The sequence below is a fragment of the Bidens hawaiensis genome, unplaced genomic scaffold (genome assembly GCF_021521415.1).
Source record: "Bidens hawaiensis isolate Kalapana, Puna unplaced genomic scaffold, B.hawaiensis_p1.1 tig00004769_1, whole genome shotgun sequence".
NCBI classification, from domain to species: Eukaryota; Viridiplantae; Streptophyta; class Magnoliopsida; order Asterales; family Asteraceae; genus Bidens; species Bidens hawaiensis.
Window position 1 is genome coordinate 43,130 of NW_027504963.1, and position 14,719 is coordinate 57,848.

Here is a 14,719-nt window from a genome sequence, read left to right on the forward strand (position 1 = left end):
TAAACGGTGCAAGTTCATTTGAAAAGAACATTAAAAGGATTAGATGTGACAACAGGTGGAATTTACTTCCAACAATATGCTTAATTTTTATGCTAAGGAGGGGATCGTATTAGAAACAACGTGTCCACATACACCACAACAAAAGTGATGTTGTGGAACGAAAACATTGACAACTCTTGGAATTTGAAGCCAATTTACCTACCAAGTTTTGGGGTGAGTGTGTCCTAACGACCACTCACATCATAAATCGACTTTAATTCCCTCCGATGTGCTCGACCACAAAACACCTTATGAATTATTATACAACAAAAAAGGCGAATACGAACACTTAAAGGTCTTTGGTTGTCTCACGTATTACCCAAGCACGAAAATGAAAGGAGATAAGCTTGAAGTGAGAGGGAGGGCCGAAATATTTATGGGCTATCCACCGGGCATGAGGGCAACAAGATCTATGATCTTCAACGCCAAAAGATCATTATAACAAGAAATGTAAAGTTTATAGAGGATGTTTTCCCTCTCATGAAAGTAGATATACCTAAAAGTGAAGAAAAAGTTTTTGTGTGGCCTAAGCATTGGGATGATGATGAAGTCGAGCCTACTGAACAAATTGCACAACCCACAAAACCAATTATAAATACCACAAGTGAAGCTTAAAAGGATGGTGACATATATCAAGAGCCCAATATGCAACAAGATGAGTCCTTGGAAAATGAAGATGTTCATGGCCACAAACAGAAGATATGTGTATGCAAAATCTAGAAAGAACAAACAATGTGGACATCCCAAACTCACAAGCAGAGGATGTTGAAGAAGCGTGTATCGACTTACTTGTATACGATCAACGTTCCTCGGGTACGAGTGTGCTATATCACCGATGGTTTTCCGAGATACGAGTTCTTCCACCTATGTAAGTCCCCCCGGGGCGTCGGCGATCGATACGAGATCCGCACGAGGTCTAGGAGTGCGGAATCCTCCTAGACTCGTTTATGGTGTACAGACGAATAACACAAACACGTACACGATCAAATACACAAACAAATACTAGAACGGGATAAACAAATCTGCAGATTCATATATAAAATAATCACGTTACATACCGTAACAAAAACAGAAAACACGACTGACCCGAGGTGAGCTCTACCTCGGGTCGTCTCACACGACTCTAGTCTCTTACTCTCTCTCAATAAACAAGCTGCTCAAACACACACTGATTTCTAGATTAATCTAAAACTAAACAAGACACAACTATATATAGACAAAACATTCACGGGCCTGGGCTTCAGTAGGCGAAGTTGTACATAACTTCGCCTATGGCGAAGTTGTGATAACTTCGCCTAAGGCAGAAGTTGTTACAATTTCGCCGTTGGCGAAGTTGTTCTAACTTCGCCTAAGGCGAAGTTGTGCTAACTTCGCCTGTGGCGTTCCGCTGGTCTGAATTGCATAGCGACGGTCACAAAATGCACCAACAGTCTCCCCTTTGACCGTTGCTCTCAATTCTAACAAACACAAAAGATCATCTGTTACAAAACATGCACCAACAGACTCCCTCTTAACTGATGATCTTCTGTTTGCTCATCAACCAGCCGTGTCTGAAACTGTCCTGTAGCTTCACAAATCTACCAATCACCCAGCGTCTTCCATATCAGATCTCCCCTTCAGTGTAAGCATCTCCGACTATAACGATTGAGGTCTTTGAAATGCATGCATCCTCGTGCCAATAGATCATCTCAACCAATCACGTGAGTCCATCTGACTTCACCAACACATGAAGTTGGGCTTCCTCCACAACTTCACCAACTCGTCGGCATACGATAAGGTTTAATCTTCAACTACTCAACATCAAGTGATCAGTTTCATCACAAAACCACCTTGACAGAATCTAACACATGACCATTAATTAATCTGAAGCATCTTCAATCACCAGGGATAACGATCAGGAACATAAACACTTTAATTCCCGGTTAAATCCAACTTGTTCCAGAATCTTCACTCTAATAAATATGCATCACGTTTCAGGATCCAATTCTCGAACGCCTTGAAAATAACATAAATAATATGCTCTGACCGCAATCCAGTAATGACGAAAAACCTTCAGTTCAATTTGACTTTCTTCGGTTGGTCACCACGAACAACAACAATTTCCTTTCCCACAAACACCCGAATATGTGTCAATATCCAGTTTCAAACAATATCCCATTCACAACCTCAACTCCAAATCAGAGTTGACACGTATTTGTTCACACATAAAACCAAAAGATAACAAGATCACTCGTTGACGGAACAACATCTTCGGTCTCACAATAATCGTGTACACCCGGCCATACAGACGAAAACTCCAATTTTTTTATTTTTTTTTATTTTTTTTTTTATTTTTTTTTTTAACTTCACCTGGCTGCTAACTTCGCCTGGCCATAACTTCGCCTGTCGCCTGGCCATAACTTCGCCTGGCCATAACTTCGCCGAGAAGTCAACTTCGCCTAAAGTCAACTTCGCCTGTTCATAACTTCGCCTGACCTTATATCTTCGCTGAAACCCTACGAACAGTGACGGCAACTTCGCCTGATGAACAATAACTTCGCCTGAAGAACTGTTCGGCCAGAAACGCACAGAAACGTGCCAAAAACACCAAAACGCAGATCTCGAACCATAGCGTAAGAGCCTAAGGCTCTGATACCACTTGTAAGTCCCCCCGGGGCGTCGGCGATCGATACGAGATCCGCACGAGGTCTAGGAGTGCGGAATCCTCCTAGACTCGTTTATGGTGTACAGACGAATAACACAAACACGTACACGATCAAATACACAAACAAATACTAGAACGGGATAAACAAATCTGCAGATTCATATATAAAATAATCACGTTACATACCGTAACAAAAACAGAAAACACGACTGACCCGAGGTGAGCTCTACCTCGGGTCGTCTCACACGACTCTAGTCTCTTACTCTCTCTCAATAAACAAGCTGCTCAAACACACACTGATTTCTAGATTAATCTAAAACTAAACAAGACACAACTATATATAGACAAAACATTCACGGGCCTGGGCTTCAGTAGGCGAAGTTGTACATAACTTCGCCTATGGCGAAGTCGTGATAACTTCGCCTAAGGCGAAGTTGTGCTAACTTCGCCTGTGGCGTTCCGCTGGTCTGAATTGCATAGCGACGGTCACAAAATGCACCAACAACCTACAAAACGAACATCACCGTGAGCTTACCCTTCAGAAAGGGACAGAGGGGTCCTCTTTGGGGTAACCCTCCGGTGTGAGAATCAGGTATTGTAGGAGAAGATAATCAGGATGTAAAAATGAGTAAAGGACTTAGAATATATTTTCTTGCCTGCCCTCCAACTGTGGAGGTGGTGTGGTATTTATAGTATTAGGGTTTCCAATGATTTGGCTCAGATCCAATTGGGGCCTTTTTGGCCTCCTCCTGTTGCTTCGCGCCACGTGTACTTAGGACACCTGGTGCTTTTTCATTGATTATTCTCTGACCAAGGTCTTTCACCTAACCCATGTGCCATCACGTGGTGGCACATGGGCTTTGCTGAGTTGTCCACCCTTCATTGGCAGCTGTCAACATCAGCACATTCTTTATTCCTTAAAAGATACCTTCTGGAAGGTTGCCTGATGAGTACAATCATGGTTGTCCTTATCCTGATTTGGATTAGACTATTGTCTCATTTGTTGTGTGTCGCTTACGCGCGGCCTTTATGCGCCTATCCCGGGGATGCGCAAGGTCTTCTCTTTATTCTCACAGATGTTTCATGCGCTTGCGCGTATGTGATATGCGCCACGCGCAGATGTTTTATGCGCTTGCGTATAGGTTTTGGCTTTGTGTCTTCATGACATCCTGATTTCAAGCCTCTTGTCTATATCTTGTGGGTTGACCCGCCCCGCTCGATGTTAAGGCGGGTGCATACCCCTTCAAGCCCCCCCAGTCTAACGTGTGTCTTGTCTCGCGCGAGCGAGGTAAGATAGATATTAGACTTAATAGTTTGCTTTTTCAATAGGGCTTGTTTTTTCTTTTTCTTTTCTTGTACGCGCGTTGCGCGAAATTCCATCCCTTTGGTTAAAACGAATCGTCAATGCACGTGGTTGGTTGGTGTTGACATGCATCAGAGATAGAGACGTTATGTGTCAGACCTTTCGTGTGCTCGAGGTGCTACAGTGGCCTTTCACGTCTCCTCATGTAGTGCCAGGAACACGTGTCACGCTTATGTTGGCCTACGCCTGCGAGTGGGGGTGCGTGAGCGTAGATCTGATTATTACTTGTTTCTCTTTCTCTCCCCTGGGCCTATAAAACCAAACCTTTTAAACGGTTTTTTCTTCATCTCTATTGTCATTTTCAGAGATTTTGCCTATCATTTACATTCCGATTAAGAGCTTTCGTCTTCGTCCCTGAATTCCGTGCTTAAAGTAACCATATTGTTCGATTCGCAATTGTATGTCTGATAACCCAGACACCACAATTTCCCCTAGTAAAGGCCGTGTAAAATCAGTGGTTATGTCTACTTTGAAGAAAACCGGCAAGGGTATTCGGGTTTCCGAGGCTTCGTCGGAGGAGGGGGGAAAGAATAAAACGGCGAAAAGATGGGACAAGATCCCCTGCAAGTTGAAACAGCCTGAGCTTGATAGTCTCATTGCTTCTCAGGGTTTTCTCCCTGAGTATGGTTGTCTGCTCCCGGCAGCCGGGCAGACGGCGGCGGATCCTCCCGCCGGCTATATCTCTTTATATTCTCACTTTTTCACCCGCTGTAATCTTCGTCTTCCGATGACGAGGTTTATAGGTGCGCTCCTCCAATTTTACGGGATTCATATATCTCAAGTCCATCCCTGTGGATTAGTGCGCATGACTCATTTTGAGTTCATGTGCAAAGCTCAGCGCGAGGAGCCCACCCCTCGGCGCTTTCAATTTTTTTATAAGCCGAAAATCCAAGATCTTTTGGTTCTCATTCACACCGCGCAGTCAGAAGGTTAAGTGCTGCACTGTTACCTTCAAAAGCCTTCATGACTTGGCTGAAAAATTCTTTTATATCAAGGCTGGTGTTATTCCCATTCGTATGACCATGCGCGCGATTACTTCCGCGCCCGCGGATGATGACGTTCTTAAGAATCCATCTGGCGCGTGGGTTAAAAAATTAACTGCTGAACCATCCCCCGCCAAGAATATTTGCGAGGAAGCGTTAGTGGGGGTTGGTATGAGCAAGAGGTGGACTGACAGCGAGACTGAGCCTGTCATCCATGTTGATGGCTCAGGTGGGTTGTTTGTTCATTGCATTAATTTTGCGCGAGTATAATTCGTTTTGCTGATATCACTTGTCTTGTTTTATGCAGAAAGCAAGGAATACATCCACGCCGCCTATGACGAGCATACAGAAGGTGGCTCTGTCGCCCTGAACGCTGGGGAAGTTGCTTTCCCTGATCGCTTCGATGATATGTTCATCCCTGTCGACTTAGAATTTTGCTTTGACAGCGATGCGCCTGGTAAGCCCTTGTATTTGTGTTTAGGCCCTTAGAATACCAAATTTGGTTTTAACATTTCTGTTGCGCATATTGTAGATGCGCTCGCTAATTATGGGTTGGAGCCTGTGGAAGAGGAAGGGGAGGAGGAAGAAGCTGAAGCGCGAAAACTCAAGCGCAAGGCTAAAGTGAAGGGACTTGAGAAAACCAAGGGTTTTACTTCCAAGTTTTCCTCGTCTTCTTTGCCTCAAGGTGTGGGCACTCCTCCAGTCCACACGAGGTATGGTGCTGCCACCTCATCTCTGCGCGCGGCGGACAAGGGAAGCGGTGCTGCGCCTGCTGTTTCGTCTTCTCCAACAGGTATACTTTGTTTATATTTTGTGGTTTTATGAGCGTGATTCCGATAGAGTTATTAATGAAGCTTTGTTCATTCAAATGTTTGTAGAGCCGGCAACGTTGGTGGCTCAACCTCAGGCGCAGCAAGGTGCCAAGGCTATGCCGAAGGTTGTTTTGAAGTCCTCTGTTTTGCCCTCAAAAAGGGGGAAAATTGACTTCATGGCGATGCTTAATTCGCGGACTGCGGTGCGCCAAGGTATTTATTGCGCTTTGATTGTCTGATTTTTTCCTTTAGTTCAAGTCATGAATCATTTCTCCTTGTTGGTTTTTTCATAGGAATTATAGCTGGCACACAAGCTGCTGGTGGCACTGCTAGCGCTGGCGCCGTTAGTTCTGCTCCTGCTCCAACAAGTACTGAATCTCCCCTCATTGGGATCACTAAGGAGCAGGAGACTATATTTCGCGCTACTCTAACAGCGTCAAGACCTCCCTCACCTCCTCCTGCGCGCAGCCCTCCTCGCGAGACTATTTTTGATTCTTCCAAGTCGCAGGAGAAGAGACCTGTTATAGAGGATGACGAGGAGGTTAATTTTGAAAATTCTGATGGTGGCTGCGTAAGCCCTATAGCGCCACGAGATTTCGTGGCGCAGCCTTTTTCTCATGGGGCAGGCAGGAGCTCATCAGCTGGCGCTAATCTTTCTGCCGGTTCTCCTCAGGTATAAGTTTATTTTGCTCCGCTGTGCAGACTTCCAAATTAGTGTTTAGATAACTAAAACGTTTCTTTGCGTTTCTTTGTGTTTGTAGGGAGCCGATCACATATATCGCCCGAGCTGGAGTATCACTGAAGAAAGCTCATTCCAATCCTTGGGCGTATGTGAAGACTTTTGGGCTCACTCTGTTCCTCCAGCTGAAAGGAGGTTTCAAGAGGACCGCGCTCGCGTGGATTTGCTTAATGACCACCTTTTTGCTGGGTCTGCGTTTTTTGCTGCCTCCCAAGAGCTTCGCAATGATTATATAAAGGTACGTGATGCCCTTGTGGAGGCCAAGCAAGAGGCTAAGATTTCTGCTTGGAATCTTTCTGATGCCCGAGAGAAAGCTGAGAAACTACAAGCAGAACTTAGCGAGAACCGGGCAAGTTCCAACGCTGCTTTTGTGAAGCGCGGGCTTGAGCTGCAAGCTGCGGGAGAGAAACTGCAAGTGGCAGAGGCAGATGTGGCAAAGCACGCACGTCAAGCTCGTGACCTGGAGTTGGCAGTGGAGGCGCGTGACCGAACTATTGCGCAGGTTAATACTGAAAAATCTTTGTTGGAAAGTGAGGTTGCGCGCCTGAAAGAAGAGCTTGTTGCTGCGCAAGCAGAGAAGAAAGAGGCCTTGGCGGCGGCGGCGTCCGAAAAGGAAGAGCTGAAGCAAGCCAAAGAAACTGTTGAGTTGTTAAACTCTCAGATTCCTGCTTTTGAGACGTCTGTCTCTTCTCTTGCGCAGGATCGTCATTGGCTGATTTCACAGGGTGTGACTCGTTGCGCTTATGCCATGAAATATTCAGACGAGTTCCAGACCCTTGTGATGGACTGTAATGCGGCGTTGCGCTTGGTGGGTCGGGCTGAGGGGTTTAAGGATGGTTATGAATATGGCATGCTAAAGAAGAATCCATCCAACTACCCTTATCAGCTTGACGCTGTCTGCGCTGACATGGCTGAGGTGGGGGAGAAGTACTTGAATACTCCAATTCCCATCATTGAGCAGGTATTTTAACCTTAATGAGTTTACTTGACTTATTTTCATAATCTTTTGTACTTATATTGTTCCTTGTGACTTGCAGATAGCCGCGCTTGCTGACCAGCCCGATCTTGGCGCTTTAAAGAAATTACTTGATGAATGTGAAGGGATTGGTGGCAATGATGATGGCGCGGGCAACGCTACCTCTACCAGCGGCTCTGGCGTGGCCAAAGGACCTACTCCTGACGCTATCATGACAGAAGACTACTATATTCAAGACGAACAGCTTGATTATGGTAAGTTTGGAGATGACGAGGAGCGGGCTGCGCCAGATGCTGAGGGAGGAAATAATGATGAGGAAGATGAAGAGGCTGATATTAACATAAAGACTTGAAAAGCCCTTCTTGTTTTTTTTTTTTTTTTTTTTGTGTTTGTAGTTTTTACCTCATCATTTGTAAATTTGTAAACTTCTATGTTTCGGAATGAAATTTTGTTTTTCCCTTATTCACATCTTGCGCATTCCCAATTCATCTCTTTATATTGCATGTGTGTGCTTGTTGAATATAAGGTATGCTTACACATTGAAACTTGAACAAGGTTGTAAGGAAATTATTTTTACTTAATCCTTAACAGTTGTCATATTTCAAGTTTTTTTTTTTTTTTTTTTTTTGCGATATTCTGAATATGCTGATACGTGCCTTGGCATTTCATTATTCCTCTTTTGCGCGACGTTATCGTGCAATTATTATACGGAATTATGAATGAGTTTTTTAGCCTTTACGTGTCAGTATGTGTTACTCTGCTTATATCCATTATAATCCCATGCGCGGCCCCGACCTGAGACCTTAACAACTATGCTTTGGCATGTGCTTTGCCTTAGTTGTGCTTAGGTATTTTTATGGTCCAGCTGCGCAATACATAGGATGGATGCTATGAGTAATTTGAGCTAAGGCTCATATTATTGGGCTAAGGCCCTGACGTTTTAGAGTTAAAACTCGTTAACGCGTCTGAGCTTGAAGCTCGCGCATGTATGTTTTACTTCGTTTTATTTTTAGTTTGATGTCAATACAATGTTGTCATATTGCTCAAAATTAATAAAGGGAAGTGCGAAACATGTATGCAAAAGGTAATAGAACGCATATAGAGCGTATCATTACTCATAATGGCTTAAAAAGCCTTGATTACAAACTTAACAACTTTTACATGAAACATTTTCTAAGTTGTGCTGCGTTCCATGCGCGCGGGATCTTCTTTCCATTTAAATATTTTAAAGCGTATGCGCCTTTTCCCAATTCTTCCGAGACTTGATAAGGTCCCTCCCAGTTGGGAGACATCTTTCCCGGGGGTATTGCGCGACTAGCTTCATTGTTCCGAAGGACAAAATCATTCTTCTTGAAGTGGCATTCTTTCACGCGCTGATTGTAGTATTTTTCTAGCTTTTTCTTGTATTTGGCTTCACTGATGATAGCCGCCTCTCTGCATCCCTCAAGCAAATTGAGATCCAAACTCCTTTCTTGCTCGTTATCCGTCTTACTCATCATGAGCACTCTATAGGATGGGCATCCAATCTCTGCTGGAATCATAGCCTCCGTTCCATAGGTTAGGCTGAACGGGGACTCGCCATTGCTGGTTTTGCTTAATGTCCTGTGCGCCCACAGGACATTAGGTAACTCCTCGACCCATGCATGGGACTCTCCCTCCAACCTTTTCTTCAGCCCATTCAGCAAGCTTTGGTTCGTGCGTTCCACTTGACCATTCCCTTGAGGGTGGTATACTAAAGTGAAGACCTGATTGATGTGCAATTCCTTGAACCAACTGGATATCTTCCTGTCAGTGAATTGTTTGCCATTGTCGCTCACGATTTCCATGGGCAGGCCAAAACGGCATACGATGTGGCTCCAAATAAATTGCTTCATTGCCTCGGCTGTAATTTTTGCCAGTGGCTTGGCTTCAACCCATTTTGTGAAATAGTCTACTGCCACTACCAAAAACTTTACTCGCCCTGGCGCTTGTGGTAAGGGACCCACAATATCGATTGCCACTTGTGGAAAGGCCATGCAGAGGTCACCGGAATCAAGTTGTTCTTTGGCCGCATGGTATTTGGCGCATAGCTCTGACACGCTTTGCATTTTTGGATCTCTTTTAACGCGTCCAAGTACATGCCTGGCCAATAGTAACCTGCGTTCATTGCCTTGGCGATCACCATGCGCGGGCCAGCATGTATTCCACAGATTCCTTCGTGTATCTCTCTGATCACATAGCTTGCTTCCTCAGCGTCTAGGCATTTCATGAGTGGTCCAAGATAAGAGCGTCGATATAACGTACCATCGAGCATTTCGTAGTTCTACGACTTGTGTCTTATCTTCCTCGCCTGTGCGCGATCGTCGGGTAACTTTCCCTCCTTCAAGAATTCCATTATTGGAGTTATCCATGATGAAGGTGTTGTATGAATTACAAGAACAGACTTCGCTCCCACCGACGGGTTGCTCATTACTTCCACCCTGACATCTTTGCCAAAATGATCGAAGCTGGTTGATGCCATCTTGCTTAGCGCGTCGGCAGACTTATTTTCACTGCGCGGAATGTGTATGATTCTGAAAAAGTCAAATTGTTCGGTGAGTTTCTTCGCCTGCTCTAGATACAGAGGCATGGTGTTCTCCTTGGCATCATAAAGGCCATTGACTTGTGCTGCTACCAGGTATGAATCTACATGAGCCTCTAGCTTTTTAAATCCGAACTTGTGCGCGATGCGCAAACCAGCCAGCAGGGCTTCATACTCAGCTTCATTGTTGGTGCTCTTGAAATCCAACCTGATTGCGTAAGTATACTCATGATTTTCTGGATCCACCAGTTTGAGGCCTGCGCCGGACCCTTCGTTGTTTGAAGCTCCATCAGTGAATAATCTCCAAACGTTTTCTTCATTATTGGCTTGCGGAGGGTCTACTTCGCGCTGAGCCTCTTCGACTTTTCCTTCAGGGATTTCTGCGATGAAATCAGCTAAGACTTGTCCCTTGATTGCTGGACGAGGCTTATAGGTGATCGTGTGCTCCCCTAATTCCAGCGCCCATTTTGTCAGCCTTCCTGAGAGCGCGGGACGTCGCAAGACTTGCTGGATGTTGTGATCAGTCAGGACTTCAATAGGATGACCATTGAAATATCTGTGAAGCTTGCGTGACGCATGCGTTAGTGATAAAACTAACTTTTCTATGATGGTGTAGCGCGTCTCAGGATCTGTCAGCACCCGACTTACATAATAAATTGGTGTTTAAATTCCCTTGCGATCCACCAATAATACTGCGCCAATGGCGCGCTCTCCTGCTGACAGGTACAACGTTAAAGCTTCACCAGGTAGTGGAGCTGTGAGCGCAGACAGATTTATCAGACATTCTTTTATCTCACTGAAAGCTTGCTCGGCCTCAGGCGTCCACTTGAATTGGCTTTTCTTTAAGTAATTTCTCAATGTGTTAATGAATGGGGTAGATTTGCTTGCATGGTTTGCTAGGAACCTGTTAATTGATACCAATCTACCATTCAACTTTTGAACTTCCTTCATGGTGGATGGTGAGGGCATGCCGAGGATAGCCTCCACCTTCTCTAGGTTCACCTTGAAACCATCCTTGGTGACCATTACGCCGAGAAATTTCCCTTCTTCCACGCCGAATGTGCATTTGCTCGGGTTGAGCTTCATGTTTACTTCCTTTAGGCGCCGAAGGGTTTCTTCGATGTCTTTGAGCATTTGTTTTTCCTCCCTGCTTTTAATCACCAAATCATCCACGTAGACTTCTAAGTTTTTTCCAATCTGCTCGTTGAAAATTGCATCCATGAGTCTTTGGTAAGTGGCTCCTGCATTCTTCAAACCAAAGGGCATTTTTGTGTAACAGAAAACACCCTTGTCAGTTCTGAAAGCAGTCTTGTCTTCATCCTGTGGTGCCATTTGAATTTGGTGATAACCCTTATAGGCATCCAGGAAACATTTGAGCTTAAACGGCACCATAGAGTCCACCTTCATGTCAATGTTTGGGAGGGGGTAACAATCTTTCGGACACGCCTTATTGAGGTCCTTGAAATCAATGCACATTCTCCATGACCCATTGCTCTTCTTTACCATCACAGGATTGGCTACCCATGTTTGATATCGTATTGGGCGAATGATATTCGCGCGCAGTAGATCTTCTACTTGCTCATTCATGGCCTTTGTCTTCTCGTCTCCCATGACTCTTTTCTTTTGAGCAATTGGCTCCACGGACTTGAATGTGTTGAGAGAGTGCTGCGCCAGGTCTCGCGGAACCCCAGTCATATCAGAATGTTGCCACGCGAAGACTGACATATACGTTGTGAGCAATCTTTTCATTCTCACTCTTGTGTCATCTGATATCGTAGCTTCGATTGTGATTGTTTGTTCTGGGAATTTTAGGTTGAGAATCCATTCCTCTGGCGCGTTGTTTGCCACTGGAAGCTTCATTCTCCCCTCTCGAGGTATACTTATTACTGCGCATAAATGATCTCGGTACACAAATGTTACTCCTGTTGGTGTTGGGAACCCCAACGCGCCATGCGCTGGTGACGGTATGGCGTTGAATTGGGCAATCGTTCCTCTACCCAAGATCATACTATGGCATGAAGTGGTGGGCAAGACCAGGAAGTTGACAATTTCAGCTCGCTTGTGCTTCTCATCCCCCATAGTTAGTTCGAATTGTATCTGACCTAGGGGTGAATAATTTCGTTTGAGACACCCGAGATTGGTGCACTCACAACTTCGAGCCTTGCTTGGTCTGCTGGATCCAGCTTCCTGAAACATTGCTCATACATGATGTCTGACTCACTACCGGTGTCCACCAGGACTCTTGACACCTCATAATGAGCGATGTGTGCAGTGATGACTAGAGGACTGCTGATAGACGGGCCTCCTCTGATTCTTGGAAAGATTACTTGTTGCTCGCGCCAATCCCCTTGGATTTGCGCGCTTCTCTTCCTCGATCCTTCCCCTTGCCTTCTTCCTTCAGCTACACAAATTCTTTTGAATTTTTTACTGGCTGAGGCTCCGTCTGGTTGTTCGTTCTCTGGTCTTGGATTTTTTACCAGGTGAGCCAACTTGCCTGATTTCACATCTTTTTCAATCGCATCCTTCAAATGATGGCATGCATCGGTGTTGTGCCCTGTGGATTTGTGAAACTCACAATATTTGCCACTGTTCGGTGGTCCCTTATGGAGTAATGGCCTGGGGTTTTTAAACTGGACATTCTCTGTGCTTAACACTTGCGAAGGCGTTTTGGTGAGGGGAGTCCATATTCTTGGTAGAGGTCTGTTAGGCTCTCTGCCGCCTTCCTTCTTGTCATCTTCTCCGCGATTAAGAATGTCTTTTTGGGGTTGGGGTGAACTTTGTTGCGCTTGCTTTTCTGTAGGAGAATAATTGGTTTGTTGCAACCTGGGCCATACGGAGTTTTGTTTGCGCCTCTTTTCATTGTTGCGTGGTGCTTCTGTTTGATGCCCTTTATCTCTTGCTCTGTCTTGGGCAATTTTTTTTTCATTTCGCGCGAAGACTCGCGATGCTTCCATAAGCTTAGCCCAAGTGGTTGGCATGCCTTCTCTGCTCACGAGAGCTCTGCGGAGTTGATCACTGCGCTCACCTTGTATAAAGGCCACGCGCAAGAGTTGTTCAGTGATGCCTCCAATTGCAAGAGATTCCTGATTGAAACGAGTTATGTAGTCTTCAATGGTTTCATCATTCCTGCGTACGCAGTGCATGATGTCATCGGGGTCGCGCGTGTGTCTGCGTTGCTGTACAAAGTGAGCCTGGAACTTTTCCAATAGCTCTTCGAACCCATCGATTTGTCCTGTCGACAAGCTTTCGAACCAGACACGCGCTGCGCCCGTGAGGCAGCGAGCGAACATGTGACACCATGTTGGCATCGTCCAGCTTTCTAAGTTTCCAATGTTATAAAAACCTTGTAAGAAATCATCTGGATCTGTTGTACCATCGTACTTGCCTAAACCACTTGGCATCTTGGTTTTGTGTTGAATGGGAGCCTTCGCAATGCGCTCAGCGAATTTTGAATGTTATACCAAGATGGCTGGCCTATATGGTGTGGTTACGTCCACTTGCTCTTTCGCTTGTGGGTTGTATGGTGTGTATAAATCCATATCAGCTTTGGCTCCAGGTGCTATGTGCGTGTGTGCGCGAAGCTGTGAACCTCCTACATGAGTATCTCGCGTCTTCTTCATGCTGTGCACCTCTTCCTCATCACTAATATCAGCTTGTTCGGTGTGAACAGAATGACCGTCTTCCAGCGCGCGCGTCTTTTTTGTTGTTCCCTGAATGGTTTGTTTATCAAATGCGAGCCTTTGTGTTAAATCGGCTAACTTTTTGTGTTTTACCAACTCATTGTATTTGTGCATTAAACGCCGTTGTTCGTTTATGAGCCATTCTTTAGGGTCATTGGTTTCAACTTCCGGGCCCATTGGTCCTTTTTGTTTTGCACCAGTCAGATTTTGGAACGTGAGATCGTCTGGGGGAGTTTCAGTTTGACTATGAGGTGTTGTGTTGAAGGGATGGTTACTGGTGGTGCGCGCAGTGTCACGCGGCGCCCTCAGAACCTGATGTCCCTCATTAACATCCTCAAGCTCATTATCCTCCAGAACTTGATCATTGTTTCGAACACCGGAAACCATGGTGAAGAGAAAATTGATGAAATAGTAGTTTTGTTACCGTTGTAACAGGTGATGGCGCCAATGAAGAAGCGTGTATCGACTTACTTGTATACGATCAATGTTCCTCGGGTACGAATGTGCTATATCACCGATGGTTTTCCGAGATACGAGTTCTTCCACCTACAAAACGAACAGCACCGTGAGCTTACCCCTCAGAAAGGGACAGAGGGGTTCTCTTTGGGGTAACCCTCCGGTGTGAGAATCAGGTATTGTAGGAGAAGATAATCAGGATGTAAAAATGAGTAAAGGACTTAGAATATATTTTCTTGCCTGCCCTCCAACTGTGGAGGTGGTGTGGTATTTATAGTATTAGGGTTTCCAATGATTTGGCTCAGACCCAATTGGGGCCTTTTTGGCCTCCTCCTGTTGCTTCGCGCCACCTGTACTTAGGACACCTGGTGCTTTTTCATTGATTATTCTCTGACCAAGGTCTTTCACCTGACCCATGTGCCATCACGTGGTGGCACATGGGCTTTGCTGAGTTGTCCACCCTTCAT